This window comes from Tamandua tetradactyla, chromosome 7 (genome assembly GCF_023851605.1).
Source record: "Tamandua tetradactyla isolate mTamTet1 chromosome 7, mTamTet1.pri, whole genome shotgun sequence".
NCBI classification, from domain to species: domain Eukaryota; kingdom Metazoa; phylum Chordata; class Mammalia; order Pilosa; family Myrmecophagidae; genus Tamandua; species Tamandua tetradactyla.
Window position 1 is genome coordinate 50,450,299 of NC_135333.1, and position 12,380 is coordinate 50,462,678.

Below are 12,380 nucleotides of genomic sequence, written 5' to 3' on the forward strand. Positions count from 1 at the left end.
CCCAACAGAGGGGTAGGCGTCAAAAAGATACTCAGGACTCTAAGCAGGAAAGTACCAGAAAAACCAAAACAGAGGCAAATTTAATAGTCCCTGCACAATAAAAAGCCCTCTATGATTTCAAATACACATGATTCAGAGCCTTTTTATTAATTTCGGCAGCACAGAAACCAACCAAATTAGTCAGGATAAAATATTCACAACAGTCTGAGCAAAGCTGAAGGGAAATGTTTCTTATATCAAAATCTGAGATACTCAAACCACCCTTTCAAGCTGGTTCAATCTGGTTGGATGAAGGAAGACTCTTTTCTGCCACTGCCACTTCCAGACAAACCAAGCCAATGTGTCCTGGAGATTCCTTGGCCTCTCGCTCAGTAGCCAGAGGTAACTGGATTGATACGTCACAGAGGAGAAGTTAAGGGCAATATTAAGTTTATTGATATAGGCAAGTAGTCACTCTTATGATACTAGATTAAGTCACTGCATAGCCCAAGAGGAAAACCTTAAAGTGCCTGGAATAAGGGCAGAAAAGTGGCACCAACATTCCCTCTCTCCTCTGTTACTCTATACCCATAACAACCACCCATGCTTTCTAAATATAAGCCCCAGCTCCATGGACACAAGTAACCCCTGTTCCAAAAGAAACAATATCGCGTAAAGGTTTACAAACAAAAACATCACATTTTCCACCTAGTTCCAAAAGAGAGCTGAGACTGGCAAAACATTCCCCTAAGTCAGAATTTTCTACTGTTTTGTAAGGTCTTCTCTCTTTTTTGAAGCTTCAAGTGTCTCTGCCATTTTGGTTGGGTGTTCTAATGGCAAGCTGGTGCCTGACATCCAGCAGTGGTTCACATCCAAGGAATGTCATCCTCTTGTAATACCTGTAATTACTCGGTATGCCCCTGGACATAGGGCACCTTCAGTCAGAGTGAGGGAGTTGATGTTGTATGTTGTGTAATTACCTCATTACCAACACCTACTGAAAATTAAGAATAACAAGACCAAAGGAAACACCCCATTCTTTGTTCCTCATATTATATACATCTAAAACCCTTACAACGTCATCCCCAGCAGACTTACTTGCTCATTAGCACCTGTTGGCAGCTGAAACCAGGAGAGAATTTTCATATGCTACAATTACCAAATGTCAGTGAAAAAATCTTTCTGGAATGTCTGGACCCAAAGGACTGGGGTAAAAACACAAGGGCATGCCAGGGAACTATCAAAGAGTTCAGTAAAAATGATCAGGTATAAAGATATGCACATTGGAATAAAACAGGAGTCAAGTTGAAATGCTGCATTCTCTGTTCTCTTGCTGGTCCAGGGAATATCGAGCTGCATTTTAAGTTCTCCACATTTATGACAGAAAGCACTCTGCACAGTGCCTCAGCACCAAGGCTTCCACCTCAGAATCAGCAGCACAAACTAGGTGCTTGACTAATAGGATTTGTCTTCTCTCACTAAACTCACAGGGCAGACTGCAGGCCAATTTAAGACTGAGAGAATGTTCTTCCTATCCTTAGACACAAAATGAGGAAGGAGACTAGGTCCAACCACACAAACCCAGACATCTACCAGGTCTTGGAAAGGCAGGCACCTGGGCTGGGGTTCATCTGGAAACCAAGGTGACATTTGGGCCGTCCAGCCTTGCTTCAGGTATAGAAGGTGGCGATGAGCTAATAAAGTCTGCAGGGTCCTGAGGTGGGCAGTTTAAATCAGCAAGGGGGACTTCTCTAGGCAAGAGGCAAAGTAACATTTTCATGTCTTCCCAACGGAGGTGAAAACCAAGTTCACGTACCAGCTGCTGCTGTGGTGCAGGAAGGACCTCCAACTGCACTCAGCCACACACCCTTTTGTCTGACAGCCGGAGGATTGGACTGTTCCAGTCACCACCCCGAGGAAATAAAAGCCCTCTGAAGATAGAAGGAAACAGATCCTATGCTTTACATTACACGGGGAAAATGCAGTCACTCTCAGGCCGGTTAGGAACTTAGCATTGGCTGTAAAAATATGTTAGCAGGTGTGATGCGCTCTGCTTTCTTCTGAAACCTTCAGCCTTCCCAGATTACACAACAGCTTTTGGAAAGGGCAAGGAAATTAGAAATAACCAAAAACTGTAAGTAGTCTGGGCTGTGGCATTTTCCTGGACAACTCAAAAAGGAAAATATTTGACTAAGATTTTCACCAAAAAGACCTAAAGGAACAATAAAAGGTTAACTAAGTTAGTAAATCTCAGTCACTTCAAAATCTTATTAATTCAGAAGATTCACTGTCAACATTACCTTGTTAGGGTTATGAAAACAAATGTTAAAATTCATAAAATAAGAACACAATGTTCATTAATTTAAGTGGACTATCAATGGAAAATATTAAACTATCCATTCACATCATATTTCCACTACCTTTTCACTAAAGGGCCATATTTTTTTAAAGTTGCATAGACATGATTTTCCACTAAGGCTGGAAAAAAGTATTATATTCAATTTTGTATTGCTTACTAAGAATTTTTTAAAACTCAATTTAGTTATTCAAGTCACTGTGAAAATAGGGTCCACCCAGAGTCATGCTCCAAGTGCTTATTTACAAAAGAAAAGCCAACAAGAAAACCCAGCATATTAAAGTGAAATCTTATGAAGCTGAAAAACCAGCTTTTCAAACCTCAGTATTTTCTGCAACCTAAAAATAATGGGAACATGGTTTTGTTCTCTGATGTGTGTGTTGTGTGTATGTGTGTTTTCTCTTTTGATCTAAGACTGACTCACTTTCTGGCTTCCTTCAGATCCCATTGAGGCCCAGTGAGGAATAAGCTGCTTATACGTAATCTTCCATACACTAGGAAAACCACGGCCCTGACTCATTTCTAACGTGTGCCCTCCTGTTGTCAATAAGGGTTCTGGAAAAGTCAGAAAATAGTACTTGGCTCTGGTTATCAAGTGGATTTTGCCATTTTCACAGTAACTTGGAAAATGTTCTTGCCCAACAGTGGAAAATGTTACTGCCCAAAGTTAGTAGGTGTTGGGATAACCCAGTTCTATTCTTGGAACTGCCAGAAAGTGGCTTCAGGAAAGCAACTTTTCTTTACTGGACTTGGTTTTCTCAATTTTTCCTCCTATTTATTTTACTTTAAAAAGAAAAAAGGCATGGGGCATTATTGGGGCACCTGAAAAACTATAATATGGACTGCAAGCATTGGTACCAAAGTTAGATTTCTTGAACTCGATAACTACCCCTAAGGTGGTTATATAAGTAGATATCCCTGTTCTTAGGAAATATACATGGAAGTACTAATGCAACTTACTCCCAAATGTTTAGAAAATAGACAGATGAGTGGAGGAGAGAGAAGGGAAGGGAAGTGTAAGGAAGGGAAGGGGAGGGGAAAGGAGGGAAGAGAAGAAAAGGGAAAGAGAAAGAAAAAAGGACAAATGTGGCAAAAATGTTCAAAGTTGTTGGATGTTGGTATCTGGGGGATAGGAATACATTGGACTTCTCTGTATGGGTTTTGTATTCTCTTTGCAGCTGCCCTTTCAGTTTAAAGTTATTTCAAAATTGAAAGTTTTTGTAAGAAGGCCTGGGGTGGGGGTGTATGGGTGGTTCAGCAGTAGACTGCTTGCCTGCCATATGGGAAATCCAGGTTCAATTCCCAGCCCTTTGCACCCAAAAAAAAAACCAGAATGGGGAATTGATGAGATCACATCTGTCAAGTTTTGAAGAAAACATATGGTAAAGCCATTAACTTGAAAAGAGTCGACCTAAAAAAAAAAGTCACTAGGCCAACATATAAGCCCTTAAAACAAATGTTTATCTTTTAACTTAATTCCCCTTCTCAGAACTTATCGCAAGAAAAGAATCAAGACTGGGGAGAGATGTTCACTGCATGTGTAATTTAGATTAGTAAAAAAATGGAAATAAACTCAACAGAACAATATGAGAGTGGATAGACAAATGAAGGCTCATTCAGATGATGAAGCATTAAGATGCCATTATAAAGAAACATTTGCAAACAACTACGTAATTCATGATAAATTACCTTTCGTATAATGTTGGAAGAAAAAATCAGGCACAAAATTGCATATTTAGTTTGATACTAATAGTTGAACACAACGTAAGCAACGAGAGTAACACTAATTTAGGATGAGTCGTGATAAAGTCCATCTCTGGTAATAAAGTGAGTTCAAATCCATGTCTAACTTGCAACACCTGGCCAGACTTTCCTCTTCCATAGACTTTACAGAATCATGGGCACATGTTTCTCTTGGTTACACCTCGTCTGCCTCATCTGATTCACTAGGCGGAGAGCTCCCTGTGGGCAAGGAGGGATATAAATGTCACTTTGGACACCAAGCAACATATTCTGCTCCGACACCTGAAGATGCTATTCATTCTTGCTCGCCTTATTCCTCAGCATGAAAAGCCCAATCGCACAATGTCCATTTGGTCCCAACATCAGAATGTGGTCATGAAGCCAGGGTCCACCTGCTCCTCCTGCACACAGCCCACCAGAGGTGGCCAGCGCGGAGCCGCTGGGGACAGAGGGATGCCACAGCTAGTCATTCACTTGGGACTTCACTTGGGTCCCCAGAGCCCCTTGTGCTCCTCCCCACCCTGACCTTGGATCCCAGAGCCCCTGTCTCTCCCCCTGGCTGAACGCTAAACAATGTACCACCACCTCCTTCTCTGCAAGTGACCCGCCTCCGAGTCCCTTCTCTGGAGCTTGTTTGCTTTGGCACAGTGGCACTCCCAAAATTCCTGGTTCCCTTCAAAGACAAGAAACTCTGTTCAGATAATATCCCCCACAGCCTACAGTGGCTGAAATCTTTTCAGTCTCTCTCTAACTCTCCCTCCCATACACACAAATTGGAAGAAAACTCAGAAGGCCATATGGGGCAACACCCTGTATTTAGGCAATATTAATGATTACAGTTTTTTGAAAGCTATTAGATAATATGTTTTTGAAAACTTACTGCATTGGACTTCTCTGTATGGGTTTTGTATTCTCTTTGCAGCTGCCTTTTCAGTTTAAAGTTATTTCAGAATTCAAAGTTTTTGTAAGAAGGCACTGTGCTGAGCCCTCCACATGGCTTTTCTATGAAACAGGTACCATTAACATTCATATTTTACACATGAAGAAACAGAGGATTTGAGAGCTTAAGTAACTTATCCAGAGTCCCACAGCTAAACTGAAATTCAACCCAGACAGTCTGATCGCAGAGTCCAACGTGAACAAGAAAATCCAGAGGCCTCCGTGCTGAAGGCTGCCCTCAGCCTGGAAGAGCTTTAGGGATTGCACCAGCCACCACCCAGGCACACCCAAGATGAGGCTGCGATCTGGCAGAACTCCCTGGGAAGCCTGGTGGTGGTGGAGGAGCGCTGGGCAGGTTTGGCCGAGCTCAGGGAAGAGGAAGAGCCAAGAGCAAGGATATCCCCAGGCAGTCAGAGCCCCTCCCCTGCCTTCCAGCCACTCGGTCTTCCCCACTCAGGGTCCCCCCAGTACACACCCTGTAATGTGATGGCAGGGCCTGCTTGAGTATTGGTATGTGCTGTTCTGACACGGGTTCCAGCCAGAGTGCTAAAGAAGCAGATAAAAAACTCAGGGAGTCTTGAGTCATTCTAACACCTCCACCCTGCCTCTCTGCGCCACGCTCTTTATCCTTCTCTGAATATTATGTGCACCAGCAATCAAGACAGGAAAAACAAGCCGAGTCTTAGATACACTGGCAAAATGCTGATTTGTCTATTCTATTAATAACGCAAAATCTGGGCAAATGCAAATGGCATGGCATGAATAATTCCACAAAAAGTTAAATCTAAACGAGATGCTGAAATGAAAATGACAATATCGAAGAAATTTGTTTTAAATATTGGCTTTTATTCTGTTGCACTGCACAAGTCTGAGCACAATAACCACTATCACATATTTGTAAATATTTCAACCCTATAGTCAAATTTTTTTTTTTTTTTTTTTTTTTTTTTTGCATGGGCAGGCACTGGGAATCGAACCCGATTCTCTGGCATGGCAGATGAGAACTCTGCCTGCTGAGACACTGTGGCCAGACCCCTAGCATTTTTAAAGACCACATAACCGTGATTTTAATCTCATGTAAAGTTCTAGAGAAGTGATTCATTGGTTTTAGAATAATGAAGTAAATTAAGACCTCAAAGGAAATAGTCATGGACATATGAACATACAACAAATAACATGGAAGAAATCATTTTCAGAAAACATAAATACCAACACACATAAATGATATAAATACATATCACCAACATAAACTCCAAGATACTTAATGAGCCGACTAGGTGAGTTAGTAAGTCACTTTATCACTGAAAAAAATTAAAACCACTCACATTTCAAGTGATTTAATACACTACAAAAGCTTGGGAGGAATACAACACCAGTCTCTAAGAAATGGAAGCAATGAGCTGAGAAAGACGGTCCTGAAGTAATAATGGGACATGTGACAAAAGAGGCGAGAATCACTGTAAACATGATACGAAGGATAATGAAATCAAGCTGGGAAACAATTCAAATTTACAATGGAAAGTCAAAGGCTTAACCAGATTTTTTTTTCAATAGCAACTCAAAATGAATGCTAAATGGAGCCTTTTGTACACAGAAGAGAAATTGACTCTCCCTAATTTACTTGCTTAATTTGAACTGAAGTTGGTCATTATCTTAGCTTGCCATGGCTGCTATGACAAATACCACACGAGTTGGCTTAAAATGAGGAGCATTTATTGTCTAGCACAGTCGGGAGTCTAGGAGTCCCCAGTCAAGATATAGGCAAGACCAAGCTCTCCCCAACATCAGTGGTGCTATGTGGTCATGGCTGTCTCCATCACACGGCCATCTTTCTCTCTCTCTCTCTCTGTCTGTCTGTCTGCCCTCCTGGGTTCCTCTGACTTCTGGCTCCTTCTTGTGGCTTTCTTTGACTGCCTGCTTCCCAATTTCCTCTCTTTATAGGGCCTTCAGCCATATGGATGAAGACCCACCCTGATTCAATATGGCCTCATGTAAAAAGGATCTTCAAAGGGCCTGTTCACAAATTAGCCCACACCTTAGTACATCTTCAAAGGTCCTATTTACAAATGGGTTCACATCCACAGGAACACGGATTAAGACTTGAACATGCCTTCTGTGGGGTCATAATCCAATCCCCAACAGTCACAAGCAAGATCTGAAAAATTTATAGAAGTCTTATCTCCACACAGGCAAAGGTAAATGGAAAATTAAGGCAACCAACTATCCAATTGATACAGGCAAGCAATCACACACTGGGACTAAGAAAGAAGATTTTTCAAGGAAGCTGTCCAGTTTAACAATTATATTAATCAAATCATCGGGGAAATATTTATTCACTTTTCTTCAACCCTTGGCCTAAAACATTCCAAAGCAATGAAGAAAACTTATCAGAAAACTTCTAAAAAGATGCCGACTAGTGGGCATTTGTGTTAGATTTATTTGAACTGTAACCTTTGAGAAAAACATAAAAATTTCAAAACTGTAAAGTATCTGTATACATCTCCCACTGAATGTGAGGTAATGAGGCACAATAGATAAAATGTCAAATCAGAAACTCCAACCAGCACCCTGGTGGCAACCAGCCTCCCAGCTATTTCTAAAACCACAAGAAAAAAGATTATTTCAAAGATAAAATATGTCTCAACCAACACACCTGATGCACACAAACTGTTATCTTTTTACAGAACTTTCACTGCTGGAGGACAGCGTTCCTGCAAAAAAAAAGTCTACCATCATTGTTATCAGGAAATAAAACATCTAGGACTTAGCCAAACTAATAACTAGGCATCTCTTTTATTCACCACCTACACCCTCTCCACCCCCCGTTAAGAGAAGAACATTTTAAAAATTAAGGAATTCGACTACCATATTTATTAGATTGTCATTCTCAGGCTTTTGGATTGCAGAGAACCATGAAAGTTTCGTCTAAGTCAGGGGACTGGATCAGTACTGCTGCCTATCAATTTTTTAACTAAAGTCATTATATCCAAACTACTCTCTATTGTCACCATCATGTCACTAAAGAAAAAGTATTTTATCATCAGAAAGGAGGAAAGTATAACTTCAGGGGCAGAAAAGGATAATCTTTTCCATCTAATACATTTGGATTTCTGAAAACTGTAGTACATTACTGCTCTCATTTTACTGCATCCCACTGAAACCTTCTCAGGAGCCAGCCCTGAGAAAAAGGGGCCTAAAGCAGGGGTCTCAAAGTGAGGTCCCTGGAGCAGCAGTATCAGCATCACTTGGGAACTTGTGAGAAATGCAAATTTTCAAGCCCCAAGCAACTTTGGGGGACAGCCTAGCAATCTACGTTTTAACAAGCTCTCCTTAACAAGTTTTTCTGATACAGGTAAAAGTTTGAGGGCCACTGTTATAAAGCAAATGGATTTCAGAACTGTGAAAGAAATCCAAGAGGCTGGAACCAAGGCAGTAGGGCCCAGACTCCACATCTCCAAGCTCCCCCAAAATATGCGTAATCACTTTTCAAGCAAACAGTGATGATATTTTGGTCTGAAATATATGGTACGATGATGGAACAGAATATTTTAAATCAAAACTCTCCTGAATCTGGAATGTGCAATCATAGTCCACAAATATCAGCAAATGGCCAGTTCCTTCTTCTTCAAATGCACTAGTCTTTGCCTTTCTGTACTGGGATTCATCACCATCATCACCATTACTATCATCATCATCATCATCATCATCATCATACCACCACTGTCATCATCACATCACTGTCATCATCTCCATTACCTTTACCTTCATACCATCACCACCACCATCATCATCACCATCACCATCACCATCACCATCATCATCATCATCACCACCACCATCACCACCAAGACTACCACCACAACCATCATCACCACCATCACCACCACCATCACCATCACCATCACCATCACCACCATCATCACCATCACCACCACCATCACCACCATCATCATCACCACCACCATCACCACCATCATCATCACCACCACCATCACCACCAAGACTGCCACCACAACCATCATCACCACCATCACCACCACCACCACCATCACCATCACCATCTCCACCATCATCATCACCACCACCATCATCACCACCACCATCATAATCACCATCATCACCACCACCATCACCATCATTACCACCACCATCGCCATCACTGTCATCACCATCACTGTCATCATTATCATCACCATCATCACCATCATCACCACCATCATCATTGCCAGCACCACCACCGTCATCACCACCATAATTGCCATCAATATCATCATCATCATCATCACACTGACCACCACCATCATCATCACTGTCACCTTCAACACCACCACCACTGTCATCATTATATCTTATCTTCTTACAGCACATACCACTTAACATGTAACAAAATATTTCAAATTCATTATTTCATTTTATTTTGACTAGCCCTGCAACCCCATGTAGTAGGCACAGCAGACTATTATTCCACTTTGGAATAATAGAATCTGAGGTTTAAGAGGGCAAGTTACCTATCTTGAGCATTTAATATTTGTTTGTAATTGGTTTAGGAGTTTCTTTTAGTCTCTATCCTCTGTTCTGTCCCTTGGAATCCAGTACAATAAGATTCCGTCCCTACTGTACCATCTCTAAATGTGTAATTTACCAAGTGGGTCCGCTGGTCTGTCATGATGGTGTACCACACAAGTATATTGTTGCAGAGGTTCTCCGCACTCTCTCCAGAGGTCTCTCAGCAGCCTTAGGTTGGGAGGAATTCCACTCACAGCCTCAGACCAAGTGACCTGTCCACCACGGCCCTACCCCAGGACCCCTGCAGACCCTCTCATGCTTCCCCAAGATTCCCTTGTACCTCATAATGCTAGCCTGGATCTTGGCCAGAGGTACAGATGGGCTTTCTCCACCAACTCCTGAGACAATTTTCCCATCTGCCAAAGGAGTTAGGCATTACTTCCAGAACCACCAAAGGCAAGGGCCCCTCAGAGAAAGGAAGGGGGCCTGACTTTCAACTAACTCTCCATTTGGCCCAAAGATGCACTCACAAGGAAAATGACTAAACACCCTACCTCTGCATGGTGCCCCAACCTGCTCCCATCAACAAACCGAGGGTGGGCAAAGATAGATTCTTAGCTGCATTGTGAGTCAAGCAGGAAAGGACAGTTAGATGAGGTTCATGACCTCTTTCTAGGGACAGAAAGAACCCAAGCAGGCCAGACATAGATGCACAAGTGATTCATCTAAAGGAAAGGGGGGAAGTAAAGGTAGCTGGAAAATACAGTGCCAAACACCCCTATTTACCAAGGCTGGGTTTTTCAGACTCAACCCAGGCATCTGCTACAACTTTTGTTGGTTTCATTTTTAACAGACACTTGCTGCACTTTTCTGTCTTTAGCAGCTACAAAGAGGACTGACAAGCATTCTGGAGCTGGCTGGGAGAAGGAAGCACACAGCTGCCTGTTTCCTCTCAGCTTACCCCACCCAGCCCCAATGCCAAAGCTCACACTGCAGGTGGGGACCCAGGAAGCATCTGAAGACAAAGAGGGATGATGAAAGGAAAGCCCCCTCCCATTTGCTGTACACAGGTGGAAAGGGAGCATGTCTGTATCATTAGAGCCCTAATCTTCATCTTCCATCACATGAGATACCAACCCACCCTCATAGACTCAGAACTTCAAACGAGACTCCTCAAAAGACATCAGGCAATGTTTTGGAATCATTTTGATTTTGTTGATTTTGTAGCTAATTTTTTTACAGAATGTACATGAGAAGCCAGGTAGAATAACACTGTAGATATCATAATACATTTCTGCTCAGAAACTTGCAGTGTCCCAGTATCACATGAAGATGGCCAAATATACTGGCCTTTTATTGAGGCATGCACAGGACCCTACTGCCATCCTGCCACTTCTCCTCTCACACCAAAGCATCTGTGAACGACATAAATCCAAAGCTGGCACCGTCACTGGAGGGACCTGCACAGTCATCAGGCAGCTGCTTCTGCAAAACTGCACTAAATGGGAATCTCAACGTGAATTCCTATTGGGCAAGCATACCCTACAGCTATAAGGTAAAGTTTCCATTCATTTATAGCTTAAGCCAGAAAATTCTGAGCTCAGGTTCTTGGCACTCTCCCCACACCAACGTAAAAACTGCCAAGACCTAATGGAATATAAAAACAAGACATGGAAAAAGAAAACAAGACACCAGGGGCTAGCCAAGGTCATCTCTTCCAACATTGATGATTCAGCACCCAGACTGGTCCAAACGTTCCATGAGTCATCATTTACTGAATTGATGCAAGGGAAGCACATGAGATGGGCTCCAAGCTTAATAAATTACTGGGACACGAATGACTTCTGAGGATATATTTCACTGTGAGAGAGGTCTGTAGGCAGGAAAGGGTGTATTTTTACTACACACAGTCTAAGAATGCCACAAACACACAGGGACCACCACAACAAGTCATTATGATCTACTGCTTTTGCTAATTAGTACGAACCCAAGCAGAGCAAGAGAGCTAAAAAGGTCAGCTGAGATGGCCTAAAAGTCATCAACAAGAGAGGACAGAATGTAGGATATCTTTCAAGATAAAACTGAGTCTCAACAGTTCAGGCTTTACCTGCGATCTGGAATCATTTTGCCTCTGGCCACAAATTCAGTGCGTCACTGTGGCTGAGAGAGAGCAACTATCTGTTATCAAACACCATCCACGTTGTTCCCCTGCCTTATACTGGATGTGTCCTCCTTTGGTTTGTGAAACAAACAATAAAAACATTTCTCTGTCCACTTCCTTGGGGAGCACCTTCCAGAAAAGTACTTTTTTTTGAAACTCTGTGCATTTCTTCAGCCCTGTGAGACACATTTATTACAAGGAGACAAACACAAGTCTGCTTGGAGCAGACTCTGGGAGTAAATCAGGACAGCGTTCGACTGCAATGATACTGGCTTTTCCATTTAACACCACTGGGGCACAAGGGTTGGGGTAGCTCAATTCCAATTTCACCCCTGTCCCCTGATCATCTTCTCCAACACGTTGACAAGCTGGTGACCCCACTTGGAAGAGACACAGAAAGATGAGCACTGGGGAAAGGGCACAGTTACACACACCAGGAAATGGATCTCTGCTTATCACCATCATCATCTTGTTTCAAGTTGTTAGTAAATTCAACCAGTGCAGAAGATTTATTAGCAACATTGTAAGTAAGTCAATATGGTGAGAATTATGGGGAAGCCCTAAAAAGTATCTACCAGGATCTCAAGTAGCAGATATGGGCTTCCAACCACCCTTACTCTTTGGCACAACACTTATCACAGTTGTAGCCATTGTATGTATTTGCATATGTTTCCATAGCCTATATCCCATCTCCCT

At 42.3% G+C, this 12,380-nt stretch overlaps 1 protein-coding gene across 1 annotated transcript in view; it reads right to left on the reverse strand.

The window, feature by feature from the left end:
• Positions 1–12,380, reverse strand: part of CAMK1D (calcium/calmodulin dependent protein kinase ID) — a 388,582-nt gene that overhangs the window by 335,110 nt on the left and 41,092 nt on the right. The window lies entirely within an intron of this gene.